Below are 14,877 nucleotides of genomic sequence, written 5' to 3' on the forward strand. Positions count from 1 at the left end.
CGACTTTTGTACCGCCCTCGCCAACGCTATGCCATGCTCTGTGCCATGTCCAGTGGCTATGGTGCGAGTGAAAAGAAAATACTATCGCTTTGTACTGGCTCAGTCGCAGTCTAGCCGCGTGAGAGCGCATTCTGTTCTACAGTTATCGTCCACTGACTGCTTGTGTTTTATTCGCGATCTCTGAATCTTCACGAAAGTATTGCATGAAAGATATGATACACGATTGATATTTAAGTAGCGTCACTTGTCAGGATAGGGCACGACACATAGCTTACTGGGGTTACGTACAAGTTTAGTATTAACACAAATCCAACAGTATTAATTCGGAGTACCTTTGTCATCACCACGCTTTTTATGTTCCTTTCCATCACATTGTAGCAAAGGCTTCCTTATGAGTGCGGTATTTGTGCACTGGGTCGTCGTCAGCGATGCCTTCTTATTATTTAAGTGTACATAAAGATTTGTTTCCAACGCGAGCTTCGAACATTCTTTGATTCTCCAAGATGCCGTCACTGCAGTGATCGGTAAGACACATCCTTCTCACCTTTCACACTTTCTCTAAATTAGCTCAACTCTCGCCCTCTCACTATGGTTACCAACGCTCTGCCCTAAAAGCACTTCTAAAGTTGTGGACACCGTAGGACTTCGATCCTCACTGTGACGTCACCCTCCTGACAGACCCCCGGTGCCCCGATGTGCAGGATCTAGTGTCGCGCCTCTTTGTTGACTTAACGTCACAATGCGTCCCGCGCGTTGCAGAGCGAGTGCCGCACACTTTGTGGAATTCTAAATAGGCACTTCGGATCTTACTATAGGAGGCAAGAAGATTGACGCCCCCCCCATTTAGGCCGACCCTGTGTACAAAGTCAGTGACAGGAGTAGAAGGGTGCTGGTGCATAACTGCGACGAGGACGATACCCGAGAAGAAATACAAAAATCTTGTGTGTGTGACGATGAAAGATGGAAGTCACTGAAAAGGTTAGCCAGGCTGTAGGACTCGAACCCACATCTTCTGGATTACCGATCCAGGGCTCTACCAATTGAGCTAAGCTTACACACCTCCCGAGCGACTTCCAAGGGCGCGTCATCCGAAGAGACACATCAACCACCCTCTCTCACTCATCCCCCTTTCACTCTTACATTTTTCTCACTCATACACACAATCATACGACTGGATCGACGCAAGCGGCAACTGTTGAACATGAGGGAACTGATGTTCAGAGGCTGGAGCAACATAGAAAGGACAAATACATACAAAGCCTCAACAAGCCCTGGACCGGTAATCCAGAAGATGTGGGTTCGAGTCCTACAGCTGGCTAACCTTTTCAGTGACTCTTTCATCGTCAATTTCTTAGGCAAATTGAGGCTTTGTATATATTTGTCCTTTCTGTGTTGTTCCAGCCTCAGAACATCTACCAGTTCTCTCTTGTGTGTGTGTTTTGTCTCGGGTATCGTCCTCTTCGCAGTACAAAGTCACTGTGTCTTCATCATAAAGACTAACACTGCTAGAAGGAGAGTTTAGCATTTGTGGCTCTCAAGGTCAAAATGCACTGAAATACCGTCCGCAACTTTGAATTTTCGTGCAGACCTTCTAAGCGGTATCACGACCTCCTGGACGTGCACTTGGAATAACAGATGGAAAAGTGGGAAAAACTTGTTTGTTTCAAAGTACATGGATGAGACGCAAGCCAGAAATGCTGTTTCCCGGAATCGGAAAGGACACGCAAAGAAAGGCTGCAGGAAGAAAAACAGGACGCAACACCTTTCGTGTCTGCTCTTACGATATAAAGGAACAGAACGCATTGTGTGAAGCGCTAATCATTTGGAGCAAAGATAATTTAGACGACTTTGGAGTGCGCCGGAAATCACAATGCTGTACTGCCTTGAACACTTCTTCGGAGATTTCTCGTATGATTCTTTCAAATCTGAGAAGAATTCGCAGCAAGGCCTGTAGCCCACTTATTGAAACACGGATTTGCGCGACACATACGTTAGATGACGATGGGCGATTAATCGCCGTTGTGGCGGTATCTCTGCCCCATTGCTTATCTTGAACGAATGAGGGGATATTAGGAATGGAATAGGTACTCTTAAAAAACCTTCGCAAATCCAGTGGAGCGCAAGAGCTCCGCTAGAACATGAGGGCCTTGTACCTGGTGGGTAGCGTTCGACCACGGTCCGATAATCTTGGCGATGTCGAACAGCAGTTGGTCCATACGTTTTTCCATTAATGTACGCTCTCAGTGATGCTGCTCACCAGCCAAGACGATGTGCATTCCACTGGTGGAGCAGAGGGAATATGAGGTGGAGCCGAGACGGTGTGTGAAGGCAGGGGTAAAGGCAACGTTCAGTCTCATGTGGTGGGAAAGTGCTGTAAAAGGGAGCGGAGGAAGCGTAAGAGAAAGCGTGAGGGATGTCTATAGAGTGGGCTACGTCCTGTTGCATTGGGCCTGCATCTTGGGGCCTAGAGGCTGATGGGCGCACAAGGCCAGAGCTGTTTGCTTTCTCATTACCGCTGATGCCGACCCATGGCAAATGTGATATAGTGTGCCCTGCAGCGACCGCCTTCTTGTAAACTTGCAGGATGTTAGAGATGACGGGGCTGACCGAGCCGTGTATGTGCAAGTTGGCCATACGCTGGAAACGGTAAAGACGACCCAGGACTGAGCGGATCTGGCTGACATGGCTGACGTAGAGTATAGGGCACACGTATAAGACGTCCTGTGCGAAAGGTGGCAACCACAGGACTCAGAGGGGATGTAAAGGCTGAGGACGAATTACCCCGAGTGGGTGACCCGTCAGTAAAAACCTATGTTGACGTCGCATAACTTACATTCATCATACCCAGGGTAAGCTGCATGACAACAAACGGGGCAACATCCCTTTTTCTCCATGCAGCCCAGGAACGGACAGGCAGAAGACCGGGCTTGGGAGAGACCAAGGAGGGAGAGAGAGAGTAGAGTAGAAGTAGAAGTAGAGAGACAGTCTTCACTACGAAATGCGGAATGCAGTTGAGCAGTCATCGGGCGGATCTTGCAGTGTTTGCGCCTCAAAATCTTTTGAGACCAGAGGGCGCCGCCGATGGTGGGCTGAAAGGTCTGACGAAAACTCGGTGTCAGAACTATTTTTTCGCTGACCCACAACGATCTCAATCGAACCCGCTCATCTCTCAGACAGAGCTCAGCGTCGTCAAGATATACTTGCTGACTTGTGGCGTAGGTGGGCTCGCTCGTATGTGCCGTCTGCTCACTGTTTTCAACGGATCCAGGACAATTGCTCACCGATAATTGCTCACCGGACAGTTGCTCACCGGACAATTGCTCACCACAGAACCGCTGAAGCCGGATAATTGCTCACCGCCTCTTTCACCGCACTTATATGCAACTTTATTTCGCGTTTTTATGTGATGTGATTTTATTTCTTGTTTATGGCGCTCATATACTTGACTTTTTTATGTTAGCTGAACTTGGGTTACCTCGAAATAAAGTGATCGAAACCCCCATTGCAAAATAAACTACTGTAAATAAATGTTATCTGACTATAAAATGCACAGTCGCGCGCGGGAAACTCAACAGCGAACTTAGACTAACCTGGACATAGCAATGCAAACGCTGAACTTGGACTAACCTAATACGTGCTGTTCAGTCGTGTCCGCCCTGCTAAGCAAATCGGGCGCTAAAATGTGGCTTGCGTTCGCTAAACCGACTCGGACAGACATAGAAAATTCGTGAATTTGAGTGGTTAAATAGAGATGTGTTCTTAACTCTCCCCTGGCTTGTGTCTTGGAAGATCCTGGTGACGCAGACATGGGCGTACCGAGAGGGGAGCAAGGTCACTTGTGAAAATTTTGCACCCTTTATTCATAGGTCATGATTTATTTTCTAATAATATGAACCTGTGAACACCCGCACAGTCCGCAGCGTCCGCCCCAGGGAAGGAGGTGAGGTGGATGCATGCTTTGCCCCCTGGAAGCACTTTGCTGTCCACCCCTTGGAAAAAAAACTCCTATAGGAACGCCCCATGGACGCAGGTCCTGACAAAGACACTTCAGGCGTGCCTGCAAGTGGACGACCTCTCGCCTCAGCCTCTTCACTGGTGGATTCACTGGTGGATTTCCTAGATCTATTTGAAACAACTTAGACAGCTAAAACAGAAGCTCATCTAACACAAAAAAAGTCAAGCGCCATAAACGCGAAATACAATCACAATATAAGTGTGGTGAAAGAGGCGGTGAGTAATTGTCCGGCTTCAGCGGTTTTGTGGTGAGCAATTGTCCGGCCTCAGCAGTTTTTTGGTGACAACTGTCCGGTGAGCTGTCCAGTGAGCAATTGTCCGCGCCCCGTTTTCAACACCTCACAGTCGTCCCTTTCGCAGCGGGCGAGCTAACTGCTGTCTTCCACTCACCAAGCCAGAGCCTTGTGGCTGCTCACATGGATTACTGAGGTTCAGCCGTGCAAAGTGACCCTTCCCAGTGGCTGCCAGTTCAACTTGTACCAAATCTGCAAGTTTGACTTTACTCTCCGTTGTCGTTCACTTTTACCGTTGCGTCCGCACGGGGAGTGGAAGACAACGAGACCCTGGCCACCCCTGCGCCTGTGTTGTTCTTCGTCGTGTGTTCCAGCTGGAGTCGTTCTTTCCCCGTACGGTTCCCAACAGTCGGCACGTCTCACCGCAGTGAAGAACATCCGGCAGGGCCTACTTCACTTCTCCGCTGCTCGCGAGACTCCAAGGCACACGAGGAGGCTTCGTGCCAGGAGACACTGCAAGTCATGACCTGAAGATGGGTGGCCATTCAGCACCGACAAACAATACGCAAGCGACCGCCCCGCACCCGTGGTAGATGGCCACGAGAGAGTTCGTATCTTTGCCCCGTCTCGATCCCCGTCTCGACGACGCAACGCGACGCGGTGGACGTTCACTTGGAAGTTAGCAATAATGTTTAATAATAAAGAGAGCATGGCATCCACAGTAAGACAGAAGAACCTATGGTATAGCAATGGAAAGCTGGAAGGGCATGCTACGTCTCGTAAATCGGGGTATAGCACAGACGTCCACGCCTGCCAGTGACAGGTACCGCTGATTAGCGTGCTGGGGGAGTTGGAGGTTGGATTTTGATGCGAGAGGGGGATTCCGTAATGTAGAAATGCTTGTGTGTGACGCCGTTTTCAGGTGGCTCCCGCCGAAGCAGCACATAAAGCAGCAGACACGTTGCCGGCGTAGTTCAACAGCTTATTGCTTGTAAACCCAGCACAACACGCGACACGAAAAAGCTAAATTTGCTGATAAAATTGCCGTAATTACTCGTGGCGACATCCGGTGGGGAATAATCCCCATTTATCGAACAACATTTATCGATTGTCGACTGGCTTGCTGCTCATGATGACTACGTAGCCGGCTTCTTTTGTTTTAGACCCAGTGTTACGCGAATGTAATGTAGTTCTTCCGCCGTACTTGGCCAGCAGTGCCCAGTTGGTGCCGACACCGTGTTGTTCGTGATTTTCAATTTAAATCTTCGGGGCAATTGTGACGTAAGAGTACTGAGGGCTATCGAATATTTCTGAGATTGCTTTGCGGTACCGCACGTTCTTGTTGGGGGAACTTCTTTGGGGGTGTTAGGAGCAAAGCGAGAACGGTACGCTGAGAAAAATCCCGCCACTGAGGGACTCTAATGTTCAGGGATTGTCGCGTTACCGTTAGCTGTAAAAATAGACACGGAGCCCCGCCCGGGCAAGTGAGTAAATAGTGCGATTCGATAGTTTTATGTAAAAGTTGCAGCATTATTGCATTAAAATGCAATTCGATGAAAGTCGAGAATATTCCAGACTGGCCCCGGTGCAGTTCCTCCATTTTATCTTTCCCACATAACCATCATCGTCATCATCATCAGTTCGTAGATCAGTGCAACGTTATACGGGAGTCATTCTATTACCAAAGGGTCGTTTGTCCTGTTCTACAGAGTAGGCTGTCTGACTGAACGCTCAAACGTTCGTAGTAAGTGACGACGTTTACCGACAGAACAATGGCAGCCTTATGACGTGAGTCAAGTCAAGCAAACTGAACAGAAAGAACAAACTCCATCGCCACAGCGGCCCTGCCGGGGAGGTGAAGATGCACAAATAAATCCCCGCCCTTGTCTTTGGAGGAATCGAGTTAACCGTATATGCTCCAAATCTGGTTTATAAGTGGTGGCTTTAAGTCGCGAGACAACTATGATCATAAGCGACGCCACAGTGGCTGAGGACTCAAAAGCCCCCACGGACTAATGGCACTCGCGTGTCTAAGATACTTGCGCCCAAGTTGGCAGCATCGTCGGCCAAACTTGCACCGAAGACTGGTGGAGGAACCACGACATTCCGCTCGCTTGCCTGAAAGAGTCAACGAGGATGTTTTCCTCCACACCGTAACTGCCAGACAGCATTCACCTGAACGCTAGTTTACAATGTTTCTTAATTTCCAGCACATGCCATACTACGACCCAGGGTCGCATACTAACGTCTCGTCCGCGTCTTCACTGCTATAGCTACAGTTGCTTCGCTGTGCGAAACCTCCGGACGCTGCACAGTAAGGCAATCCTAAAGGCAACGGGGGGAAGTAATTCGAGTTACTAATTACCGTTCCGGAGCAAAACCTTCCGGAGCACGTATGTATATATATATAGAGAGAGAGGCGCCACTGAAATTTATCGACCGTGTTCATTCTCGTGTTTAAAAGAAGGGGATCAAGCTCGATAGCAGTTGATAATTGAGTTGCAGCTCGAGTTTCGGTTCAGAGAGCGCACGTAATCCAGGTGCCGTGGAAAGCTGTCAAAATGGGGGATAAAATTTTTAACGGTATTTCTTTACGAATGCGTCGAAATACGACGCTGTGATATCTTATGTTGCATTCTGGAAAGCCGGGACCAGCTCACGGCATTCATGTAGTTGTTGTTGTAGACTGGGAGGAGACCCGGGTTTGAATCCCCGCACCGGCTGGCTGAGGTTTTCCGGCAGACTTGCCAGACGAATGTCGGCACCTTGAAGTCGGTCCAGGACGCATACTACGTCCGTAAGCCGCTCATAGTCACAGTTGCTTCGCGGCGCTAACACGGCGGAAATAAATGAACCGGTTCTAACCGGTTCTAAGATGACGCTCAATCTCATAAACAATAACGTAAACCTTTGAGGCTCACAATTTCCGTTTTTTCGAGAATCAAAATTGAAATCTGCAGTCGTACCCGCGACGTTCTATTTCGCATTGTACGACACCTGAATATGCTATGGCGTGCAGTACAATACTCGCGTTGTGTAAGGAACCACATCTATCAAAGTGATTCCTACCTTGCGACTCCCTCTTCCAAGTAACCTTCCGTGGATATTTGATGACAGTCGCATTGCTGTGCTCCAATGTGGCCGGCAGAGGGCGATAACCCAGGGAGAAGCCCAGATCGATGTTAAGCCCGTTTGTGCACAGCTTGAATGACGCAGGAAAGCGTTCCATCGAGATGATCGTAAAGATATGGCCGCTGCCGTTATTTTTGCTTGCGAGTTCCGTAGTTGCGCTTATGCTGTGCGTCATGTAAATTGAACGCCGAGGACTTGAAAAAATTGTATCGAGTAGTATACATGAAGCGGCTGAAACGATGCAAAATCACCAACCGTGGAGAATGACCCCTTCGCGTGACGGAAGACGACGCAACCATAACAAGGTGGAGGTGCGGGTTTGCTTTTGGAGCATTTGCGTTGCGTTCACCTCAGAGCCACCTCAATCGAGCCCCTGTGTGGAATTTCTCCTCCCTTCTTGTGCGGAACGTCTTCATTTCTTACATATCTAGTGTGGCACATGACGTACTTGGTCGTACATTGCGTAGTAGTCGCAGCAGCATAATTAGCCAATTGATATTCCTCCAACACAACATAAAAGATACGTAAACAATAACGCTTACATAGGATAGTTGAAATTAAGTCATCATGGTAGAGCTGTCTACCCAGCTGCCAAGATACCCTCACTACCTACTAGGCTGGTGTGGTTAAGTAATACTTGCAGCAGACGAGACGACGACAACAGGGTGGTTAGGATGAGTCATAGTGACGTGGACAACTCGTCCTAACTAAGGTTGTGGATTACAGGTGGCCCATTCCATTCCAATTCCATTACGAGGAATAGAGAGGTGTGCTAATAGACCTCTACCCGAGAAACGTCATTATGACGTTGGTAGACAGCCTGAAACCGAAACAAATCCGAAGGGGAGGGCTGGGTTCCACGAATGGGCAATTGTTCGCTGCCTCCTATTGAAAGGAAAGTAGAACCGAGGGTTGTAAGACCGTGGCTTTCGTTCGCGACCTTGTTCGCCCCGAGCGTAGTTCAGCTCTACCAAATTGGTGGCGCTGTAGAACACTATGACGTCATTTGTTTACAAAAGGGAAAGGTCTGTTCAATTCCTTTCAATTCCTCGGAGTGGAGAGTCAATTCCCATTCCATTTCTTTAATTCCGGAAAGAATAAACGAGACAAGCCAGCTAATGAATACTTGCCAGCCCAGCACAGCAAGGGCGTGTAACGTCATCCGGAACAAACATGCACAAAGGCAACGTGTACAGGGGTACCTAACATCAGAACACCTGAAGGTTCGTTTTGGCAACGGCTGTAAGGCTTTCTCCATGCGCGTATTGCTTCTCTATTCGCCTCTCCAACTACCTGTAGAGGCGCTCGCGTCGTCTTCAAGATGGATGAATAAATCAACCTGCTTCTCTTAGAAGTCGGCCCAGGAAGCAACGTTGCCAACCTCTGTGAGGCCGGCGAGCTGGCGAGCTTTTTCGCAAGCATTACCACCTTTGTCCGCAATTGCCGCAAAAAAATGACGTACGCCCCCTGTTTTCATCAAATCAAGGGAGAGAACGTTGTCATTCCGCTTCAAGTGTGGCGGCGAGAAGGCAAGGCTTCAAAAAACAGCCATGGAAAAGTGTCAACTATGTCATTTCTTTCGTTAATGAGATAGTCTCGTGTATTCCCTTAAATATATTCCCCTCGTATGGCATATACTTGTAGCGAAAATTTGCAATAAGAAATGGCGACTGATAACGCCTCCAGTTTGCGACCCATCGTCGGAAACGCTTGTTTTCTGAAGGTAAAAACCGGGTGGGCTAATCACACATTGCAATAATGCTGACCACCCGCTATTCTAGCCCGGAAAAGCGAAAGAAAGACGGTGATTGCATATCGACCGTACGTGTCTCCGACCAATGTTCATTTGACAATGGGAACAGAACAGAAAACGAACGAGCGTGTCAGCGGGCTCTTGTGGCGGTGATTAATTCCTTGTCCACAAACAACGTCGTCCGGGTATTTGTGCTTGAAAGTGACGTTACATTACCTGTGGTAGGAAACGTATTTTCTCTCGCAGCAAAGGTGAGAAATGAACTGCCTCGTGTCTTCCTTATAGATGTCGTTTCCTGACGACTGCGCCCTGTATGTTGGACAATCCATCGACGCGGTGACAGTAAGGTGTACGATGAACTTGGGTACCCGAATATACCTCATGGTGACGTGAGCCCGGATTTTTAGGCACGGAAAAACTTTGTTTTAGGCGCCTATAAAAGTCGCTAAAAAATCCCGATTTAGGCAGTAGAAGTGGCTTTATAGGAACTATAAATTGTTATTTTCTTTCATTCGTAGCCCTTAAAACGCAAAAACAAAGTGAATAAATCGGTCCGCATAACAATGCCGTAGTTGTTACTGTTCTTCTAATCTTTTTGCTGTACGAAATGCAAAACTTGTCCACGCTATATACGACCACAAGGTTCCACGACACTTCCAAGAACTGTAGGGACTGTACCGGACCTGTACTTCGCACTCCCTCCTCAGCATTTTACCGTGTGTCCAATTCGTTGTACAAAAAGAAACAAACTTGAGGACTTTTTAAGGTGTAAACACGCAATAGCGCTGCGAGTTCTAGGTTGACAACGAAACCGTTACAAACCGTGCCTACAATTTTTAATAACGACTCACGAAACAACAACACAATGCTGGAATGCAGAGAAAGAACGAGTTCAATTCTCAGCTTACATTCCAGCACGCAGGGAAACATCCCACATCATCATCATCATCATCATCATCCATTCATCTATGTTGTTGTTGTTGTTACATTCCAGCACCTTTGAGAGACTCGCTTCTTTCAAGCGATCGATGATTTCAAAAGGGTGCGACGTTACCGACGCCAGTTTCGCCTGGACAACGGAGTTTCGACGTTTAATCGGACCTTCAGAAATCGACGTTAAAATAGGCACTAACGCTGGAATAGGCATTTATAAGAGCTATCATATCCATACAGGAGGTTCCCCAGCACCGAATTCGTGTACCTGTATTGAAAAGGCTCTATTAGAACCAAGTCAACCATCCACGGTAAAAAAAAAAGAGCAAAAGCATTTGCCTAGGAATCCGGGGTCTAGTCAGAGATGTTCATCTCAGTGCTTGTTAATTTTTCGTTAATGGGACCAATAATACAGTAATGATAAAGATATGGGGTGTGTACAGTAGTGTTATCTTTAGTAGGATCATTAGCCTTAGTACTGGAAGTTAGATGGTTATCAATTGAGATGTCGCACAACATGTGGTGCGTTTTATATGCTCCTTTTCCCCCCCCACACATTGGCTCAGTCTCTCGTGCGTCCAAGTTCAAGGTACTAAGACGTCGGGCCCCAGACACACAAGCATGTCTTCCTCGAGGAAGGAAAGGAATAATCGCTTCCATCGAGAGTGGGCGGGATAAAATGATTGAGTTGTTTTGGGAAGACGTCTCTTATCAAAGCGTGGAAACTCGGGATGTAGTTAAAAAAAAAGAAAAAAGAAAAAACGTTTGCTCGAATTTGAGGAAAACAAGACTTTTTTCCTGAAACTCAAGGAACTATGCTGATCACGACAGGACCTGATTGTACGTGCATACTTTTATTTCCATGATGATAAACCTGAGTGATGGGCAAACTTTCATACAGGACAACCACAACAGCTCTTTGCTGGTTTGAGCTGCTGTGGCTGTCCCGTATGTAAGGCATGTAAGTATCCCGTTGTCCACCAGCTTTCCTGCGGTTATGCAATTCTCTCTCTAGTGCTTTTCTATGTTCATAGCCTTTTGTGTGCTTTAAAGCAAATCCATTTCGACCGGTTCATCACTAAAATGTACATTCCGGGAAATACCTTAGGATTTCAAACACTCGTTCCACGATGAAAGTATCTCGGGAAGTCGAATGAAGAATTAATGCAGTAGCAGTGCCCTTCAACAAAGCCTTTCATGCTCAATCTGTAGAGCCTGTAGGTTTCACACGTTTTCCGGGAGCCACAATTTGATGAGGCAAACCCCTGTCCATTTTCATCCCGGTTTCTTTCTTTCGTTGCTGGCTTCCCTGTGATGGGAGAAACGGTGACTGTCATTAAACTGCGCTTCCCGCTGCCATTAATGCTCCATTTGGTTTATTAATGACGAAAGAGGCTTATTTCGTCGCACACTCAAAGCAGTTTCTCAGAACATCTTTTGTTCACGAGGAGAGTGAAACCAGACCATTAGCGGAAGTTGTGCGGACGTCAGCTTATTGTTAATGGCGTCATGAATCAGTATGCATAGGACAGAGGCAACGGAAGACCCGCTGAATACGCAGAAGATTCTAAACGAGGAATGAAACCGTTGACGACATTTTATGGACGGACGTCTCCCATGCACATAAGACGAACAACGACTGTCTCGTGCTGTTTTCCGTGTGGCAGTGATTGTGAAAGAAGGTCAAACATATGGCTGTATGAGACGCTATCCTTCCGCTACCCACGTGACAGCCTCTTCTGGTGTGTTGAGAACATTTTCGAGATGCGATCATTTACCTCATTCTTGTGTCGGAAGGAATGTTGTGGAAAGACGGAGACACAGCGTAATCTTTGTTAGACACACACACACACACACATACATTGGATGGTGATGGGGTGGGCGATTCACCGCCGCTGAGGCGGTACACTGCCCTATTTCGCGTTGGGGGAGGATGAAGAGATGATGATGGGGCTTTCAAAGAGCCGTCGCCAGACCGGTGGAGCACAAGTACTCCGCCAGAAGACGAAGGCCCTGCGTCTGGTGGGCAGCGTTCGACCACGGACCGAGGATCTTCGCTAGGTTGAACGGCCGCTTGTCAATGCGTTGCATAGAGAGTTCTCTTAGGGCACGCTCGTGGTGGTATTGCCCACAAGCCAGGAAGACGTGGCTGAGGTCGCCGTGCACTCCACAAGTGGTCCAGAGGGAAGACGAGGTCGAGCCGAGACGGTGTTGAAAGGCAGGTGTAGAGGCAACGTTGAGCCTCATGCGGTGGAAGAGAGCAGTTAAGGGGCGCGGTAGTCGCGGAGGAAGGACGAGAGAAAGCGTGGGGTCTACATCAGAGAGAAGGGAGTGAGCTATGTCGTGCTCCCACTGAGCCTGCATCTTGGGACCGGCGAGTGTCGAGAGGAGGTGTCTTCGGTCGCCCGACGACATCATTATCGGGGAAAAAGCTGCGTGCTGATGGGCGCTCAATGCGGCTCTGTCTGCTTCTTCGTTGCCGCTGATATCGACATGTCCGGGGATCTACTGCAATACTACAGTGTGCCCTGCAATGGTCGCCTTCTTGTAAGCTCGCAGGATGTCAAAGACAACAGGACCGAGGAGTCCACGTATCCCCAAGTTGGCCACACACTGGAGCGCGGGTCTTGAGTCTGTAAAGACGACCCAGGACTGAGCTGGAATGGCTGATATTTTTTGCATAGCAAATATAATGGCGTAAAGCTCGGCACACGTAGACGATGTTCTGTGAGAAAGACGGTGACCACAGGAGACTGACTGAGATGGAATGACAAATGCTGAGGACGATCCACCCCGAGTAGATGACCCGTCAGTGAAAACTGACGTTGACGCCGTGTAGTTGTCGTTCATCATGCCCAGGGTAAGCGGCTTGGCGACACACGGGCTGCATCCCTTTTCCTTCCATGCAGACCAGGAACAGTTATGCGGGTGGCTGGGCTTGACAGAGACCATGGAGGGGCACTGGGAGCCACTGTCTTCACTACGAAACGCGGGATGCTAGACTTCAGCTGAGTCATCACCGAGCGGACCTTGCAGTGCTTGCGCCTCAAGATCTTCGATACGAGCGGGTGCCGCCGATGATGAGATAAAAGGCGGAGGAAAAGTCGGCAGGTCTCACCGTAGCGAAGAACCTCCAGCGGGGTGTCCCTCGCTTCAGCAATAACTGCTCGGGTCTCTGCTGCTCGGGGGACGCCGAGGCACACACGAAGGCTTCGCGCCAGGAGGCACTACAGCTTATGATCTGAAGATGTCGGCTGGCCATTAAGCACCGGCAAACCATACGCGAGGGACCCTCGAGCCAAAGCCCTGTGGACGGCCAACAGAGAGCTCGTGTCACTTCCCCATCTCGTGCCTGCCAAGCGACGGATCACTGCAATCCAACGGTGGATCTTGATCTCCAAGCTTGCAATATGCCTCAGCCAAGAGAGCCTAGCATCAACAGTGAGACCGAGGAACCTATGGTGAGATACGTGCTTCAACGGTATGCCAGCAACGGAAAGCTGGAAGGGCCTCATGTTCCGCCCTGTAAAAGGAAGTACTACTGTCTTTTCCGTCGATATGTCTAAGCCCGCCAGTGACAGCTACTGCTGGATAGCATCGAGAACGAGTTGGAGGCGTCGCTGGAGGGCAGGACGGGATTTACCGCTGGTCCAGATACAAATGTCATCAGCATAGATGGAGATAGCCACTTTCCTACCGACGCAACCTCGAAGGCCAGCCATAACAATGTTAAATAAGATGGGGCTCAGAACACTCCCCTGGGGCACCCCATGGGTCAACTCGACAAAGTCTGTATTCCCCTGGCTTGTGCGGACGAACAGTTCCCGTCCATGAAGGAAATCAGTAAGCCATGAGATAGCTCTGAAAGGCAGGGCGCCATCAACAAGGCCATGGAGGACAGAAGCGTGGCTGATAGTATCGTACGCCCGCCTAGCATCGAGAAAGGCAGCCAGCACAGTCTTCTCGCGCACCTTTGCGTCTTCCACAGAAGTGATTAAATCGAGTACCGAGTCTATTGCTGCTCTGTGCCGTCGAAAGCCTGACATTTCTTCCGGGAAGACGCGGCGATGTTCGAGCCACCACTCCAGTCTAGCGAGTACCATGCGCTCCATCAACTTCCCAAGGCAGCTAGTCAGGCTCACTGGTCGAAAGGAGGACAGCTGCGATGGTGGTTTGCCTGGCTTCAATAGCGGAATAACACGTGCGCGCTTCCAACTGTCGGGTACTTTTCCTGACCTCCATGATCTATTAAATACCTCCAGCAGATACTTCACACATTAGAAGAAACTTCGTTAATGCGTATTTTTGTATTGCGCCGACATTCAATGAAGGTGAAGAACCTTTGACAAGCATTCTCGCCAATAAAGAGTTTTTAGCAGACATGTCCTATTACTCTGGAGTATCGGCTATCCAACTTTTGCTGACAATGACAACGACATTTCAGTTTGCGCAGAACTCTCTTTGCAGGGCCATAAGGGTTGGATGAACGTATTGCGATGTTATAGCGATGCAGAGAGGAAATGGTATTACAAACATCGTAATGAAGGAGATACGATCATCACATTTATTATGAAAATGCACAGTGCAAACTGGCAGGATAAAGGGGGACCGCCAGTGGTGCCTCCTCTGCTGCCTCCCGCTTAGAAACTGACACTCTGCTTTGAAAACCTCACCAGTCTATTACTGGTTATATAATCGACTTATTATTTTCGATCGCAATAACTGATTCGCAAACCCCAGCGACGATGAAATTGAAGCAAAAGGCAAAACGGTTACGTGAACAGTTCGTTGAGTGTGAGGATAAAATATAGG

The sequence above is a fragment of the Ornithodoros turicata genome, chromosome 4 (genome assembly GCF_037126465.1).
Source record: "Ornithodoros turicata isolate Travis chromosome 4, ASM3712646v1, whole genome shotgun sequence".
NCBI lineage: Eukaryota > Metazoa > Arthropoda > Arachnida > Ixodida > Argasidae > Ornithodoros > Ornithodoros turicata.